At 46.7% G+C, this 16,808-nt stretch overlaps 1 protein-coding gene and 1 pseudogene across 2 annotated transcripts in view; one reads left to right on the forward strand and one right to left on the reverse strand.

Moving 5' to 3' along the window:
- LOC119436705 (nose resistant to fluoxetine protein 6) overlaps window positions 1-16,808 on the forward strand; it is a 263,357-nt gene that overhangs the window by 213,534 nt on the left and 33,015 nt on the right. The gene's annotated exons all lie outside the window — the stretch shown is intronic.
- On the reverse strand, window positions 10,697-10,876 carry LOC119437908 (U2 spliceosomal RNA; annotated as a pseudogene).

Consider the following 16,808-nt stretch of genomic DNA (forward strand, 5'->3'; position numbering starts at 1 on the left):
CCGCTAACATACTCCACGGGAAAGCACAGTTCATATCATCAGAGGAATTCGAAGACAGGTACATCATTTGGTTCCCAGCCCACACCTCCTGTGAGTCCCTCACTCCCAACCTCAACGAGGAAGCCCACCGCGTCGCGCGAGGTCTCATTTACCGCGAAGGAACGGTAGGGGAGACCTGGAAGGAGAGGGACAGAATGTTCAGATTTTACGACATCACCCGCTCCTACCAAAAGACGAGGTGCATATTCCCACCTCCTAGCTCCAAATTGGACAGATCTGAGGCGGTTGACTGGAGGCGACTTCAAACAAGAACCTTCCCCAACCCGGTGCACCTACATCGCATCTACCCCGAACTATACCCAGATGACTTGTGCAAATTATGTAGGACAGAACACGCCACCCTAGAACACATTCTATGGGATTGCGGACATGTTCAGGATGAATATGCAGTCTCCCCAGAACAGCTTGGGGCGTGGTGGAAAGCCGCGCTGATCAGCTAAGATCTGCAAGATCAACTGTGGGCCATCCAGCGAGCTCGAGAGGCGGCCGGGAGACAGGGTCTCTCTACCGCCCCTCGCGCGGCCTAGGCCCAGACCTCAATCCGCTGGTCTAAATAAAGTTGTTTCACTCACTCACTGACTCACTCAGTGTCACTTCAGACTGCTTACCTTTGGGAATGCGAAATCATTATAATCGCTTAGGTGAAATGTTTTCGATTTATGTTTTCGACATGCCATAAAGTTCGGTGTGTGTGTGTGTGTGTGTGTGTGTGTGTGTGTGTGTGTGTGTGTGTGTGTGTGTGTGTGTGTGTGTGTGCGCGTGCGTGCGTGTGCGTGTGCGTGCGTGTGCGTGTGCGTGTGTGTGTGTGTGTGTGTGTGTGTGTGTGTGTGTGTGTGTGTGTGTGTGTGTGTGTGTGTGTGTGTGTGTGTGTCTACAGACCGGAAACATTCGGACCATTTTTGCTGCAGAACGATGAAGGGTTTTGTATTCCCTACTTTTGTTTTCTGAGGCAAGACTCTGGATTAATTTTGACTACTACGGGATCTTTAACATGCCTCTAACGCACGGGACACGGCCGTTTTTGCATTTCGCGATCATCTAAATGTGGCCGCCACGGCCGGGGTTTGACTCCGCGGCCTCGTGCTTTAGCTGCGCAACATCATAACCGCTAGGCCACCACGGCGGGTAAAAAAAAAGAAAAAAAAAGTCGCAGGTAAGGGTTCCTCACAAAATGCAGGCTCTAGAGCCTCCCCCCCCCCCCTACCCCTTCTTACAACTAGGACGCCCCATATATAATCGCACCCGCAATGCAACATTGCTCCCATAACAGTGCATCTCCTTATACCATATAACATTTGCGGTTGTAGTTACCAGCCTGCTGTAGCCATTGTTTTTCTATCTGTCTGTATAGTTATATGTTTCAAGGTCAATAATAATAATAATAATAATAATAATAATAATAATAATAATAATAATAATAATAGTATAATAATAATAATAATAATAATAATAATAATAATAATAATAATAAGCATCGTTTACCATTACCGCCCCGGCGTACCCTGCCCAAATCGCGCTGGCTAAATCCTCACCTGTCCTGCGAGGTAGATGTGCGACGTGACCTATAACCCTGTTAATAGTTCACAAATATCAAAATTATGTCGGAAAGTTCAGATTCATAATTAGTTGAAATATTAGAGTCATTGTAAAAACAAGTTTCACAGTATCGCATTCGTTTTCCCCGCGCCACCAGCGCTCCCATTGGTGCGTGCTGATCACGTGGCTTGTCTCTGCCAGATAGGGTTTCCAAGCGCAGGCCGGCAGAAGCTGTAGGGAATGCTGTAGAGACGAGAATGCCGTGTTCGTTGACTGTTGTCGACCTTACTGGACAGGACTGGCTGCAACTACCAGTGCTTAGACCTCTGTGTATTCATGTCCGGCTACTGCGTGTGCGGCTGCAGCAACCAGATGGAGGCCGGATGTTTTTTTTTTTTTTTTTTTTTTTTTTTTCACGTGTACATTTCGCAAGGGTAACGTGGCCAGTCACGGCGTGCTGTATGACTGTATAGTATCGGGCGTAATAACTCTGTCCCTTATTTAAACACTAACCAGTGCGATATAAGCTTTTTCTTCCATATCCACATGACTCGTTTCCCCCTTGGTTAGTTAGGCGTAGCCTGACGCTTGCGCAATGCAGGTTTATTGGACTATGGTTAACGTTGCCGCGACGTGCAAGGGAGCAAAGGCACGCCTGAATTTGCAACTGTTTGGAAATGAAGTTGGCGCATGCCGTAGCGGCGTCGTTTTCATGCGCACAGAAGATTCGCAAGGAAAGTAGTGCGCGACAGTGATTGAAGCTACGAATTGTGAAATTGGTGCCACCGCAACAGGCCAACTGCGAAAGCTGAACCGCCTGAACAATCTAAAAGAAATCACGTTATCGAATGGTACGTGCGCCAAAACTAATTGAAAGTGTGACGTGGGGCAGTTCTGTACTAGTCGACATTAGCGATACAGGAACAGACCTACACTATACTATAGTATACTATAGCATACTATAGCAAATCACTAGCCCTCGTGAAAGAACTCAACAACAAAGGCTTTACAGTAAAGTTTCAGTGGATCACCTCCCACATTGCTATTTCTGGCACCGAAAAAGCTGATGCGCTTCCATACGCAGCGTTCTATCATCCTCCGAGAGTCAAGGCTCCAAAGAGTAATTAGGGGAAAAAATCTGACATGCGAAATCACTTTGGGTCGGTTTGGGTTCCACCACATATGCCCTGCGTAACCAAGAGATTTCACCGAGAGGAAGCCTCACTTCTATATCGAATAAGGACAGGATCTGCTAGTACACCGTCCTGGTTATTTAAGATGGGGCGAATCAATTCTCCGAACTGTACGGCATGCGACGAGACAGGAGACATTGAACACTTTATGTGGTCGTGCCCGAAATTCCAAGATGAAAGCAATGCTCTCCTAGAGAATCTGCAAAAAAAAAAAAAAAGGGGGGGGGGGGGGGACCTTCCGCATGCGTGCCGGCAACAGCTTGTATTTCCCGAGGGATCATTTACAGCTCGCAAAGAAACTTCACGTCTCCTTATCGAATTCTTAAGAGAGACTGGTTTGATGGACATATGGTGAAATCCGGCAGCGATATTGTAAAAGACGCTCGGGCGGAGCAATTGCCGTCCTTGGTCGCCAGGCTAAACCCGTCTGTTGCTATACAATTCACAACCCCCCCCCCCCCCCCCACCACCACCAGATAGTATACTATACTATACTACACTATATAATAAGCATTATAGCTCGCGCTTAATTTTGGCCTTGGGTCATATTTTTGTTTCCACTCTTTCCTCTGCGGCTTCAGCTCTATGTTGTATTTTCCTGTGAAGTTATCGGCGCGCCGGCGTTATCCTGTGCGGCTACCTGCATAGGAGAGCCGCCGCTGCGGGGGCGGATAATGAGATTAGCGACAGCGCATTCGTTCAGGAGTAAAACTTTGGCAACAAATTTATAACCCGCGCTCGATCATGGCAGCTTCACAGGTGCACAAACGGCAGTCATGCCTTCACACGCTCGATGTTTTTTTTTTTTCTTCTTTTTTTCATAAGCCGGCAGAACGTAGTGGAAATGCGTTTATATTCGTTCTTTTTTTCCTGGGGCGCTGTTTAACAGGCTCTGGGTTTTAAATCAGGCAAAGTGTTAACAAGAGACAATATATCAAGGTTCGGACAGCGATGCACGTACTCGTAACACACTTGCAGCATGCAACAGCGCAACATACGGTCCGACTGATCGTTTACTTGGCGTGTTCGTGCACTTTGAATTATCAGAGCCAGCCGTACCGATCAAATTGGGACAATCGTGGTAACACACTAAACTACAAACGTAATGTAAAGTGAATACGGATGCAATTTCTGAACGCTGTAAGATCGGCGGCAGTGGCGGCTTGGAAGCACTATGGAAGTGGCCGCTCACTGTTGCCAGCAGAAGGGGCACCTTTGCGGTACTCGGAAAACTTGTTTTTTTTAGTGACTCTATGGAACGCGATGCATCAATGCCGTCTATAGGTTACCGAGCCTGCGCGCACAATCCCTGGCCTGGTGGGCCTTGCATAAATATGCGACAATAATACTTTTGTATAAATGGGGCAGTCGCCGCAGGGTCGAGTAGATAGCGCTTGAATTGGACGCATGCATGTAGTATGGATGCTTAAACCACGTCATAATACACTTGCGTACTCGTGAAACAACGTTTTCTTGCTATCAAGATAGAGGTGGTAATTATGTAACCAGGTTAGATACAAAGAATAGCCTGACTTGCTCCAAGCGACGGCAAACCACATTACCTTGCTTTTTTTTTTCTTTCACTACGTGGCACTCGCATATTTTAACAAGTTGGCACAAGTTCCGTGAGACAGCCTGTATAGTCGTGCATACGTGCAACATGCACAAGGAAGGAGGAAACAGAAAAGCAGAAGGCAGGGAGGTTAACCAGAATAACGTCCAGTTGGCTACCCTACAGCGGGGGAATGGGAAAGGGGAACACAAAGCTGACAGGGAATTGAGGGAAGGAAAGGAGGAAATTAGCGGTGAGTTCGCTGACGCGTGTGGTATTCCACAATTAGTCCAAGACGTTCACACAAGCTCGCCGTCCTCAAGAAGCACAAAAGTGCCTACATCACTTTGTGGGCCGACGAGCGATGGGGGCGGTGTTTCAGCAGCACCTGCACGGAAAGCGGCCGAGTGTCCAGTTTTTGTAACGCGTTAGCAAGTTTTGTCTTTCTGAGGCATATCGTGGATATAGTGGCACAGCAGGTGGTCGATAGTTTCTTCGGTGCCGCAGACCTCGCATGCTGCACTGTCGGTCACTCCAATTAATGTAGAGTATGCCTTTGTGAAGGCAACTCGTAACCAAAGGCAACTTCTAACCCCTAAGTTGGATCCAAGCTATAAGCCGGCTCTCAGCTATCGCTGCTCTTTCCTCGAAATTTGACTCGTGGCATAGAGAAATAATGGATGCTCTTGAAGAATTTAGAAACAACCAAGACGCCCTTGCATCGACGCTACCTGATCTAACAGTTCGAGTAGCCGCAGATGAAGCGTCTATTGAAGTAATAGAAGGCGGGCAGTCGAGCACTGACGTACCAGGCATCGTTGTTGCAGCTGTGAGCAAAGAGCAGGCAGCACTGCAGTCCCGCCGCGATGATCTTGAGGACCGCTCGAGGCGTTAAAATCTATTATTTTATGGAATCCACGACACTGCTTCGTTGAATTGGGCACAGTCGGAAACGCCGGTGTGCAATTTTCTTTCCCGCCAGCTGAACTTGAATATCCAGGAGGGACAGATTTCGCGGGCGGATAGATTAGGTACTTTCGTCGCAAGCAAAACGCGGCCTATTATTGTGAAATTTTTATCCTCAAGATTAAAAGACGGCATTCTTTCCCAAAGAGCAAAGTTTAAGGGTACTGGTGCTTCCATTGGCGAAGACTTTTGCAAGGCCACGCACCAATCGCGGAAGCATTTAATTGAATTTGGCAAAGGAAGCGGCTATGCTTACACGCTTCGTCGTAACAGGCTGGTTATGAACGGAAAAAGCTATGTATACTGCACAGCTACAAACAGGGTTTGTGAATCCGGGCCTGCTTCTGCAACAAATGTTCCCGCTGGCACATCAGTAAACTCGCCCCCTGCGAGCTCATCGTAGCTAATATCACACTCTAATGCCGAATAGAATTGACAACATGTCAATTCTATTCACGAATATCAGAAGTATCCTTAAAAAGCGAGCCTATTTATCGTCCGTCGCCGATTCATGTCAGCAGACACCATCATTCTCACTGAAACGTGGCTATCGGCTAAAATAAAAGACAGCGAAATCTTCGACTGCGAAAAAAGTCTACAATATTTATAGATATGACCATGACATTCGCTCCGGAGGGGGCGTGTTGGTTGCTATCGGTGACTCGCTTGTTTCTTCACCTGTTACTATTGCGCCCCCTCTGGAATTGGCTTGTGTACGTGTTCAAGCTGGCTATCAAGAATTTCTATTCTGCGCATGCTGTCGGCCTCCCACTCTACCCATGTCGTTTTGTAATGAGCTACACGACGCACTCAACAGCGTAACCATCCGATTCCCCAACCTGCCATTGTCCCTCCTGGGTGATTTCAATTACCATACCATTAAGTGGAGCAATCAGGCTATTACTTTTAAACATAATTCTTCTGAGTGTGCTAATTTTCTGAGCCTTTGTAATGATTTTAATCTAACCCAACTTGTTCTTCAACCAACCCGAATCACTGCTTCTGTCTCCAACATCCTTGATATTGTGCTGACCACCACGTCTACTTACCTCGCTGGCATAAGTGATCATTCTTTTATTCACTTTACCGTCAAAGCACGGTGCTTATCTGAAAAAAAGCATAAAATAATTCGCGATTACGGTCGGGCAGACGTAACATCGATAACAGCCGAAATGCAATCGTACCTCCTTGATTTCATGTGCAATTTTTCGAGGCACACCGATGAGGAAAACTAGTGCCTCTATAAAAATAAATTGGGTTCTTTAATGCAACGTTTTATACTAGGCAGCGAAAGATAATTTTCTAACCCATGGTCGCCCTGGTTTACTACTGCTCTAAAACGGCTTTCGAACCCGCCGAGGTGGCTCAGTCAGCTAAGGCGTTGCGCTGCTGAGCACGAGGTCGCGGGATCGAATCCCGGCCGCGGCGGCCGCATTTCGATCGAGACGAAATGCAAAAACGCCCGTGTGCTTACGTTGTAGTGCACGTTAAAGAACCCTAGGTGGTCAAAATTAATCCGGAGCTCTCCACTACGGCGTGCCTCATAATCAGAACTGGTTTTGGCACGTAAAACCCACGAAAGAAAGAAACGGCTTTCGAAGAAAAAGAAACGTTTATTTCGACGCGCTAAGCGAACCTATAACCCGAATCAATGTGCTGCCTATTTCGAAGGTAACATGAAGTACAATATCAACATCGATCGTTCAAGGATCTCTTTTTTAACACTACTTTGCCGGAAATGTTGCAAACTAACCCACCCAAGTTCTGGAATATTATCAGTGGCTCGGACAATCGCCTTATCCAAGTGGCACGCAATGGTATCACTTTATTCCCTCCTCCCCAATGCTGCTCAGTGTTGAACGATGCGTTTGTTTCCTTTTTCTCTAAAACCGCGCTTGTTTCTTTCTCATGTTCTCGTGGCCAAAACATTCTTCCTATGGATCCCATAATCATTTATTGTGTAGGCATTGCTAAGCTCATTAGCAATCTTAAGGTTTCATCATCTTGTGGCTGTGATTCAGTTACGTCAAAATACTGAAAATGACGGAAGTGTACTCCTCTGTTATCCTGTCCAATATTTTTGCTCAATCTTTAGAGTTCTCCATAATTCCCGGTGATCGGAAGGTAGGGAAGGTGGTCCCTGTCCATAAGTCAGCTCATGTACATCTTCCCGATAATTACAGGCCTTTATCACTTACAAGCATCCCATGTAAGCTTCTTGAGCACGTTATTTATTCTCAGTTAATCGAATTTCTAGAAGACAACTCTTTCTTCACTAACAGCCAGCATGGTTTCAGCAAAATGTTGTCCTAACGCTCCATTATTGTTTACTAATGATATCTTTATACATAATCACACCGGCTCCGACATACGACGTAGATTGTATATTCTTGGATTTCGCTAAAGCTTTTGATGGGGGGGGGGGGGGGGGGGGCGCATGACTTATTTCTGCTTAGATCAAGAAAACTTAACATAGACATCAAGGTATTCCACTGGATTAAAGACTTTGTTTCTGACCACACGCAGTTTGTCATTGCTAACAACTGTTCTTCTACACTTTCTTTTGTCTCATCCAACTTTCCACAAGGATCTGTGTTGGGACCCTTGCTCTTTCTCATTCACATTAACGACCTCCCTGACTGTATCACGTTTTCATCAATAAAGCTTTTTGCCGACGATTTCGTCCTCTATAAAAAAGTATCCCAACCATCTGATCAGCAGAAACTTCAAGACCTTAACCATTAGTCCTCATGGTACAATAAATGGATGATGCGTCTAAACATCATGAAATGCAAAAGCATGCGAATAGCTAGACGGGGCCACACTACTAGCAGCGCGTATTTTCTTGACGGTATCCTACTGGATCCTGTGACCTCTTACAAGTACCTCGGCATCCACATCAGTTTCGATCTTTCTTGGCGCATACATGAGTATGTTACTAACAAGGCAAACCGCATGCTGGGGTACTTCCGCGGTAATTTTTCCCGATCACCTTAGTCAATAAAACTACATGTATATAAAATGCTTCTCCGCCCTAAAATAGATTACGCATGCTCTTTCTGGGAACACAAAAACACTACACTTTCAGCAACTACTGAATCCACCCAGAATCGCGCAGCTCGTTTCATTCTATCAAATTACTTTCGGCATGCCAGCGTATCATCAATGAAAGCAACACTTGCCTTACCTGAACTATCTTTGCGCCGTACATGCTTTCGCCTTTCATTGTTCCACAAAATCTATCATTATAATTCGATTCTAAAAGACGAACTTTTTTCCCGCTCCCGTCTACGTATCATCGCGTTCAGACCATAACTACAAAGTTGGTGTGCCATCCTGTCGGACTAATCAAGGTATCAATACCTATAGTGAATCTTTCATTCCGAAGACTAGTAAAGAATGTAACCACCTTCCTGCTTCCATCGCAGGCATCAGCGGCACCGACAGCTTCAAGACTGCCGTTCATGGAGCTTTTTGTTAACATGTTTTCTTTTTTACCGATTATAACTGTTTTTTTTTCTTCTTTTACTGTGCAAACATTTGTTATTTTCTACTCCTTCCTGTAATTCCCTCGGGCCTTGGAAGTATACTAAATAAATAAATAAATAAATAAATAAATAAATAAATAAATAAATAAATAAATAAATAAATAAATAAATAAAAGGCGACAGAGAAGCGGAGCTTCACGTCGAGGAAGTCCGAGCGGAGGTCGGAGTTGCAGTGAGGGGTTTAATTGATGCAGTCGTGTAAGTCTTAAGTTTGGTGAGTTCCACTCGGTCATTGAGAGACTGCGTGCCAGGTGTCGAAGCTGCCTTGCGGAGTCTGTCCTCGTAAACCAAATCGGAACGCTGTGCTCTTTTTGATGTGATGTGATGTGCGAGCGGCGTTATCTGCGGAATCATTGCCACTGATTCCACAATGACTAGGTACCCATTGCAAGACAACCTCGTGGCCTTTTTGTTGGACGTGGTGGTGAAGTTTCACGATTTCGTATGTTAGCTGTTCATCACACCCCCGTCAGAGGACTGACTGCGAGCACTGTAATGCCGGTTTTGAGTAAAAAAACACAGCCCATTTTCTAGGTCTTTTAGAATAAATGAATTCTAGTGCACGACGCAGAGCCGTTAGTTGTGCCGCCGTAGAGGTCGTGACATGCGATGTCTTGAACCGCAGTATAACCACCGCACCACCAGAACTGGACGGCGTAGTCGATCCATCGGTGTAGATGTGCACGTGGTTGCTGTACTTTTCATACAAGAGGTGTAACCTCAGTTGTTTTAGAGCAGGCGCCGGAAGATCTGACTTCTTCTGTAGTCCTGGAATTGTTATATGTACCTGTGAACGGCTCAAACACCACGGAGAAAACAATGGCTTGGCCGCAGGTGCGTACCCTGAAGTAGACGATGCACGATGTACACTGACAGTAGCGCTAAATGTCGTGCAGGCCCTTTCAACGGTGAGGCTCGCCAGATGGTGGGAAGGGGTCCTAGCATATTGTCTGAGATGCGTACGCATTGTCTCAACGGTAATGTGAGTCGTGATTGGGTGATCCTGCGCAATGACAATGGTTTCAGCCATTGACGCACTGCGTGGTAAGCCAAGACTTATCTTAAGCGCTTGGGCTTGAACGCTCTGAATCGTACGCAGGTTAGTCTTGCAGGTGTTGGATATTGCAGGCAGGCTGTACCACAGGAATCCAACGAACAACACCATGTACAGCTGTAACATAGTGTGTATGGATACTCCCCAACCTTTTCCTGCAAGGAACCTGAACAGATGACAAATAGTAGTCAGCCGCTTTTTCACGTAATTCATGTGCGGAGTCCAAGACAGGTCTCTGTCAATTACGACTCCCAAGAACCTGTGACTTCTCCTGTATGGTATAAGTTGTCCGTTAATTGTTATGCCGTAAACAGACATTGGCTTTCTGGTGAATGCCACCATTGCGCACTTTCCACATAAAATTTCAAGTCCTTGTTGACAAAGGTAGCAAGATGTCATTGCGGCTGCCATCTGAAGCCTAGCGCGAAGCTGAAGTCGTGTTACACCTGATGCCCAAATGCAGATGTCGTCCACATACATGGAAAGTCGTACGGTATTTAGCAGGTTGTCAACTAATCCAATGAGGGTTAGATTGGAAAGCGCCGGGCTAAGCATGCACAAGTCACAAGTACAGTGGAAGTTGATATACTATACCGCCTGCCGTGGGTCGTAGAAGCTTCGTGGCCTCTTCTCAGAACATTGTTGGTTGATCGGGCTATATTGCCCGCTGCGCACATTCTTGTCAGCTTTGTTCATGCTAAAAACGCGAAGACAGTGCAATACCTGACCGACCTGCAGCGGAGGTGAAGCAGACTCAAGTGTCATTGTGCTACTCACGCTCAATGAACGACATTTTTTTTTATTTACAGGCAGTGGAGAAAATGACAAATGGCGCTCAGTGGGCGCTGGCGTGATCAGCCCTCCGCCAACTTGCAACAATAAGTTTAATACCTTGGGTCCAAATACAACTCGTATCAGATATTAAGCTGATAAGAACAGATACTACACTTTAACCCATGTCGGCCATGTTTACATTCGCACCATACACGTGTACTGCCATCCCGCGTATTCAAACTAGTGCATACCAATCTGAGTGTCTTCTGTTTCCTGACGTCATGCTCTACGTAGGCGCCTTTCCTCAGTTCTGCTCTGACTGTGAAACGAGTAGGCCGCCTGTTGTACGGTCTGAAGAACAATAACATGGCTACCAAGAATGACGGCGTGAACAGGAAAAGGAATGGGCGCGGCGGCGGCGGCGGAAGGAGACCACGGACGATGAGCGGGCCGCGGACGCCAAGCGTATAAGTGTGCTGCCTGCCAGGACCGCGAGGCGAAAAGAAATGCGAACCGTACATGTGGCCCCGATCCCGCACATTTGGAACATTTCACCGGAGCTACGGTCAATCACCACATACATAGCTTCGCTGGGCATCCACCTTCACAGAGTGCAATGTAGCTAATTTTTTTTTTTGCTTCAGTGATCAAAAAGCGGCTGCACATGTGGAACAGTTACATCCTTGGACTTCCCTCTCCGCTTTCCACATGTGGAACAGCTACATCCTTGGACTTATATGCCATACCAACTAGCCCCAGTAGAAGCCTTACTGTCCGAATTATTGCACAAGTTTGTTCACTTAGTACAAATCGGCACCTCGAAACCTTCAAATCATAGGCTTAATATGCAACACACGTGTCTTATCATTTGAACCATTCCCATACAGCCTCACGAAATTTCAGAAATACTAAACGTCTTCGTATCTTTTTACCACGTCCTTCTGTTGACTGCGCTATACCGTTTTACAAAGGACGAAAAAAAGAGGACTGACACACATGTGCGCACATGTGTGTCACTTCCTTTTTTTTTTTGTCCTTTCTAAACAGTATAGCGCAGTCAACAGAAAGAATTCGGACAGCCTTCATATGCACCAAAGATCAGGTACGCCAAAAATTCTGCTTTTATATCGAGCAAATGTACTCCGTCAAATAGCTTCCACTATAGTCCTTTGCACGAATACTACGTCTGCGGCTGCTGGAGGTTTTTCTACTTTTGTGTTTTTTAAGTGCACACTGGACGCAATTTTTATCTGGTACATTTCAAGCAGCATAATAGTCGCACAAACACTCCTTTCCTATGACATAGCTGCACAAGCAAACAAATTTCTTAGTAGTATCCTCATAAATCATCGCCTCAAGAAAGGAATGAACTTTCAAAACACGTGGTTGAGTTTATTGTTTAAAATACATTATAGTTCGGAAGCACTTTCGCATGTTCACGAAACCAGCCAGCTATATCTTTTTACGAAGTATTTGGTGCAGATAGAAAGAAACAAAACAAGAACCGCAACCAAATGACCTGCATTTCGTATTATGCCATCTGTGGGAAAACTGCCAGACTAAGCAGCGACATAGTGATAAAAAAGAAAGAAAGGCCCACCCGGCTTCAAAGCTCCTAACTTACACTCATGGTATCAGTGATTTTGACCTGTCGTCCTTCATAGCGCTTAGCTATGCGCTTCGGTGCGCTTCATAGCGCTTCGGTGCGCTGCTGCACGCAAAAAAAAAAAAAAAAAACAGGTTTATATATTTACCACAATAAATTCCGCGACCTTTTTTATTAAAACTGCGATTTTGGAACGATGTGTCTGCCAGTTCAAGAGCTGCCGCTGCAACCGAAAGCTGAGTCACTGAAGTTGATAAATCTCCGGGAATACACCAATCCAAGCAATGGTTTCATCGGAAATTGAATTTTAGTGGCAAAAAAAATGTTAAAAGCTTGCTCTAGTGGTGCAAGGCGGGAGTAAACAGCGGAGCTGGTGATCGACCTAGCTTCTTCCAGGTTTTATTAGGTTTGGCTAAGTTTTGCTAGAAAATGCTAAGTGCTGATAGGTACGGTATTCAGAATCGGCTCGCCGCCGACGCGCAGACTCTCGCTTGGCCGCGCGACGCGCTTCAAGATGAGCGGCTTCTTCTTCGGGTACCCGGATCTTCTTTGGTCGTTCCATGTCAAGGCTACATGTACTTGCCACAGAGTGAACGATAATTCTGCCACTGTCGCGGTGGCTCCGAGCTTTAGCTTCCCGGTGACGTCACGGCCAAGCTGCCCCTCCACACTTGCGGGGGATGGCTTGTTGAAACCTGCCGAGCCGCCGCCAGAGGCGCCTGCTGCCGTCACGGATACCGTGCGCGTTCGGCTCGAACGCGGGGAATCGTAGAAACGCGGGCGGCGTCGGCAGCAGCTCTGCGCTTTACCTCGTTGGTGCTGCTACAATTTCTTTCTCTCCCTCTAATTTTCTCTTTCCCTCTCCCGAGCATTGCGCGCGCCGCGCGTATGCTCTTCCTTCCCTCTCCTTAACGTCCCATGTCAAGGCAACATGTGCACCGCACAGAAAGGAGGCGAAGCACGCGCCGCTCCGCGAGGTGGTTGCTAGGCAACGCAGTGACGTCATAGCTCGGCGAGGTTTTGCGGCTCGCGGCACAACTTACTGCCAGCTTAAACAGTTCCGCTGTTAAAAGCCTCCAAAACTGCGAACGTTTCCATAGGCTCCCATACTTCAAACTTCGCCCGCAATTTGGGAAGTGTTTACGGCCGTAAGTAATGCTACCGCTTGCGTGAGATATCGGGCTAGGTGCGTAGGGCCTATTTCCACGGGAATGTTTTGCAAGGTTGCTTCTAGGATTAGTTATTCGCGAAAAACGACGCTCTCCCATTGAATAACGCGCATGTTTGCAGAGGCGGCTGCTAGAGTCGCTGTTCGGCCATGTCCCTAACTTCTGGTCATGTTAAAGTCTGTAGGCAAATTACAGCTTTTATTGCAAATTACTAGTAGGAGAGTTACAGGTTTACACGCGTATTTCATTTATTTATTTACTTTATTTATTACATACTGCAGGTGGGTAGTTTCAAAAAACAGTCATAATACAAAAATGACAATAGAAACTGTTTGAGGATTAGTGCAACAACATAGATAATAAAACACGAAATAGCAACAATGGAATCTGTTTCAAGATTAGTGTAATAATAGTGCTACAATAACAAATATGAAATGGTACAACAGTGCTACTTCGGTGTGGTAGGAGATACGAAGAAGATGCCTGGATTAATTCGTTCCAATCTAAGACCATGCGTGGAAAATATCAATACTTATAAGTGTCAGTTCTAGCAAAATAATGTGTTAGAGAGTTAGGCTGATGATGCCTTGTTGGTCTGGTTAGTAAAGGTGAGAGATACGGTGATGGATCTATCTCAAGCTCGTAGTTAAGAAGCAGTTTAAGGAAGTCGATTCGGAACTGCTTTCGACACGTTTTAAGAAGGGGAATGTCATTGGCTGCCATTATTTCGGATGGAGAGTCAGTTCGTGAGAACGTGTTATATATAAACCGGACTGCTTTCCTCTGTATTCTTTCACTTAATGTTTATTTGAGTATACGGGTCCCATACTGCACTTGCGTATTCTAATTAGGGTCTGATTACGGTATAATAGCATAGTAGTTTAACATTGCTTGGGGTGGTTTCAAGTTTATGTTTTAGTTTAAGTTTATGCCTTTCGAAAGCAGAGGTTTCGAAAGGCATATGAGCAAATATTGCTAACATGTATATTCCAGGATAAGTTAGTTGCTAATGTAACACCTAAGTATTTGCAATTTTCGACTTTTTTCGATGACGATGGGCCAAGTCTGTAAGTAAAAGACAGGTGTTTTTTTTAGGTGTTATACGGAGGAATACAGCTTTGTCGGTGTTAACAACCATCCCCCAATCTTTGCACCACTTCAATATGTTATTCAGGTTGTTTTTTAACTCAATTTGATCATCGGGACAAAAATTTTTTTGAACGTCTTCTGCAAACAGTCGGATTATCACACCAGGAGTTATTACATTTATAATATTGTAACGCCGCACAGGAGAAGCGTAGAAGACGAAGTAGAAGCAGCGCGAGGTTTTTGGGCTGATCGGTTGTTTCGGACCACCCCATGTCTTGTCTCCGCTTTTCACTGTAAATAAATCCATTCTTCATCCGTAACAAGTGGTGGAGGTGCTGGGTACTGAACGCCCTGGACAACCCAGTCCTCCAAGATCTTCGAAGAAGCAGACGCTTGGCCGGACTACCACCAGAGCCAACAAGCATGGCCACTGCCCAAGCAGGCCAGTCAACGAGCACCAACGAAGAGGGCATCGATCAAGCCAGCCCGCGACCAAGACCACCTAGCTACTGGACGCCGGAACCCCGCATATTCTCAGGTAAAGCAGATGAAGACGTGGATGACTGGCTGAGGCACTATGAAAGAGTAAGCCGCCATAACGGGTGGAGCACGCAAGCGCAGCTTGTGAACGTTGCATTTTTACTCGCCGGCACCGCACTACTCTGGTTTGACAATCATGAACGCGTGCTGACCACTTGGGAGACCTTTATCCGGGAATTGAAAGCCTGCTTTGGTGACTCGAATTCGAAAAAGAAGAAAGCGGAACACACGCTCTCGCGTAGAGCGCAATTGCCTGGCGAAACGTGTACAACGTACATTGAAGAAATATTAAAGCTATGCGGAATTGTCAACGCGAATATGTCCGATGAAGACAAACTAGGACATCTTTTAAAAGGCATCGCCGAAGACGTGTACAATTTTCTAATCACAAAAGAAAACTTGAACACTCCTTCCGAATTCCGGCAGCAATGTCGCGCGTTCGAAGCTCTGAAGACCCGCAGGATCTTACCGAAGTTCGGGCGCTTGGACAACGTCACCACAGTTGCAAGTATGGACGTCGCTGCCTGCGAGGACATCGCCTCGATCGTGCGTCGAGTGGTTCAAGAGGAGCTATAGCGCGACTTCAGGGAGCAGACGCTGCTTATCAGTGCGCGTTTGATGAAGGCATTCCCGACACACCACCATCCTGGTCGCGAGAACGTCGCAGCGAGCGCCGACCACCATGTGAGGAACCACATTTCACCAACGCCAGCTTTCCGTTCCTCCCGGCTACCCTCAGTCGCCGTCAGCCCTCACCAGTCCGTCGTGGTCCAACGGACTACTACCCACCACCACGACGTGCTGCAGCGGCATACTCGATGCCACGACAAGCTCCTGCGGAATCTTACCCGGAACCACGCCGCGAACCTGCTCCATTTACTTTCAACCGGGACCTACCTGTCTGCTACGCCTGCGGTTCCCGAGGACATATTGCGCGCTATTGTCGCCGCCGCCCGCAGCGAGCGCCACGTTTTTCGGCGTACTCAGCTCGTGTGCACGAAGACGCGCCCGCGCCATTTGGAGTTCAACCTCTTCGGCAACAGTGGTCGTACCACTCGCGCGATGAGTCCCCTGTCTCCGAGCGCAGCCTTACACCGCCGCCGACCCGACTGCGCCGTTCGCCATCCCCGCGCCGTCGTCGGTCACCTTCCCCGCCGCAGCTGGGAAACTAGCTGGTGCGGCCGATGGAAGTGCGGTCGCGGGACGGTCAGACTCGCCAATTCCTCCGTCTGTTGTTATGCTGAAGAACAAGGTATGCGTGTGTATAGACGGTGTAAATACTGCTGCTCTTGTCGATGCTGGTGCCGCTATTTCTATTATGAGCCTGCGCTTCAAAGATCGCTTAGGACAGAAAGTTATGTTTGTGTGGGATCGTAAAGAAACTTTTCGTGGAGTTGGTGGTGAAGTGTTACACCCTGTTGGTGTTTGTTCGGTTTTGGTTGCGATTGGAGGACAGAGTTTCAGAGCGGAGTTCACTGTTTTGGCCCACGCAACTCATGATGTTATTTTAGGCATAGATTTCCTACGTGCATCCAGTGCTACACTTGACTGCGGGACTGGAGAGATTTTACTACGGAGCGCGTTGCCAATCGCCATACTTGATGATTTGCAGACCGATCAGCCTGAGAATTAATCCTGAGAATTAATTCTAAGTGGATCCGCCTTGCGAACTCTACGGCTACAATTTGTAAATTGCAATATGGGCCATCAGGTAATTAGCT

Source organism: Dermacentor silvarum, chromosome 1 (assembly GCF_013339745.2).
Source record: "Dermacentor silvarum isolate Dsil-2018 chromosome 1, BIME_Dsil_1.4, whole genome shotgun sequence".
NCBI classification, from domain to species: Eukaryota; Metazoa; Arthropoda; class Arachnida; order Ixodida; family Ixodidae; genus Dermacentor; species Dermacentor silvarum.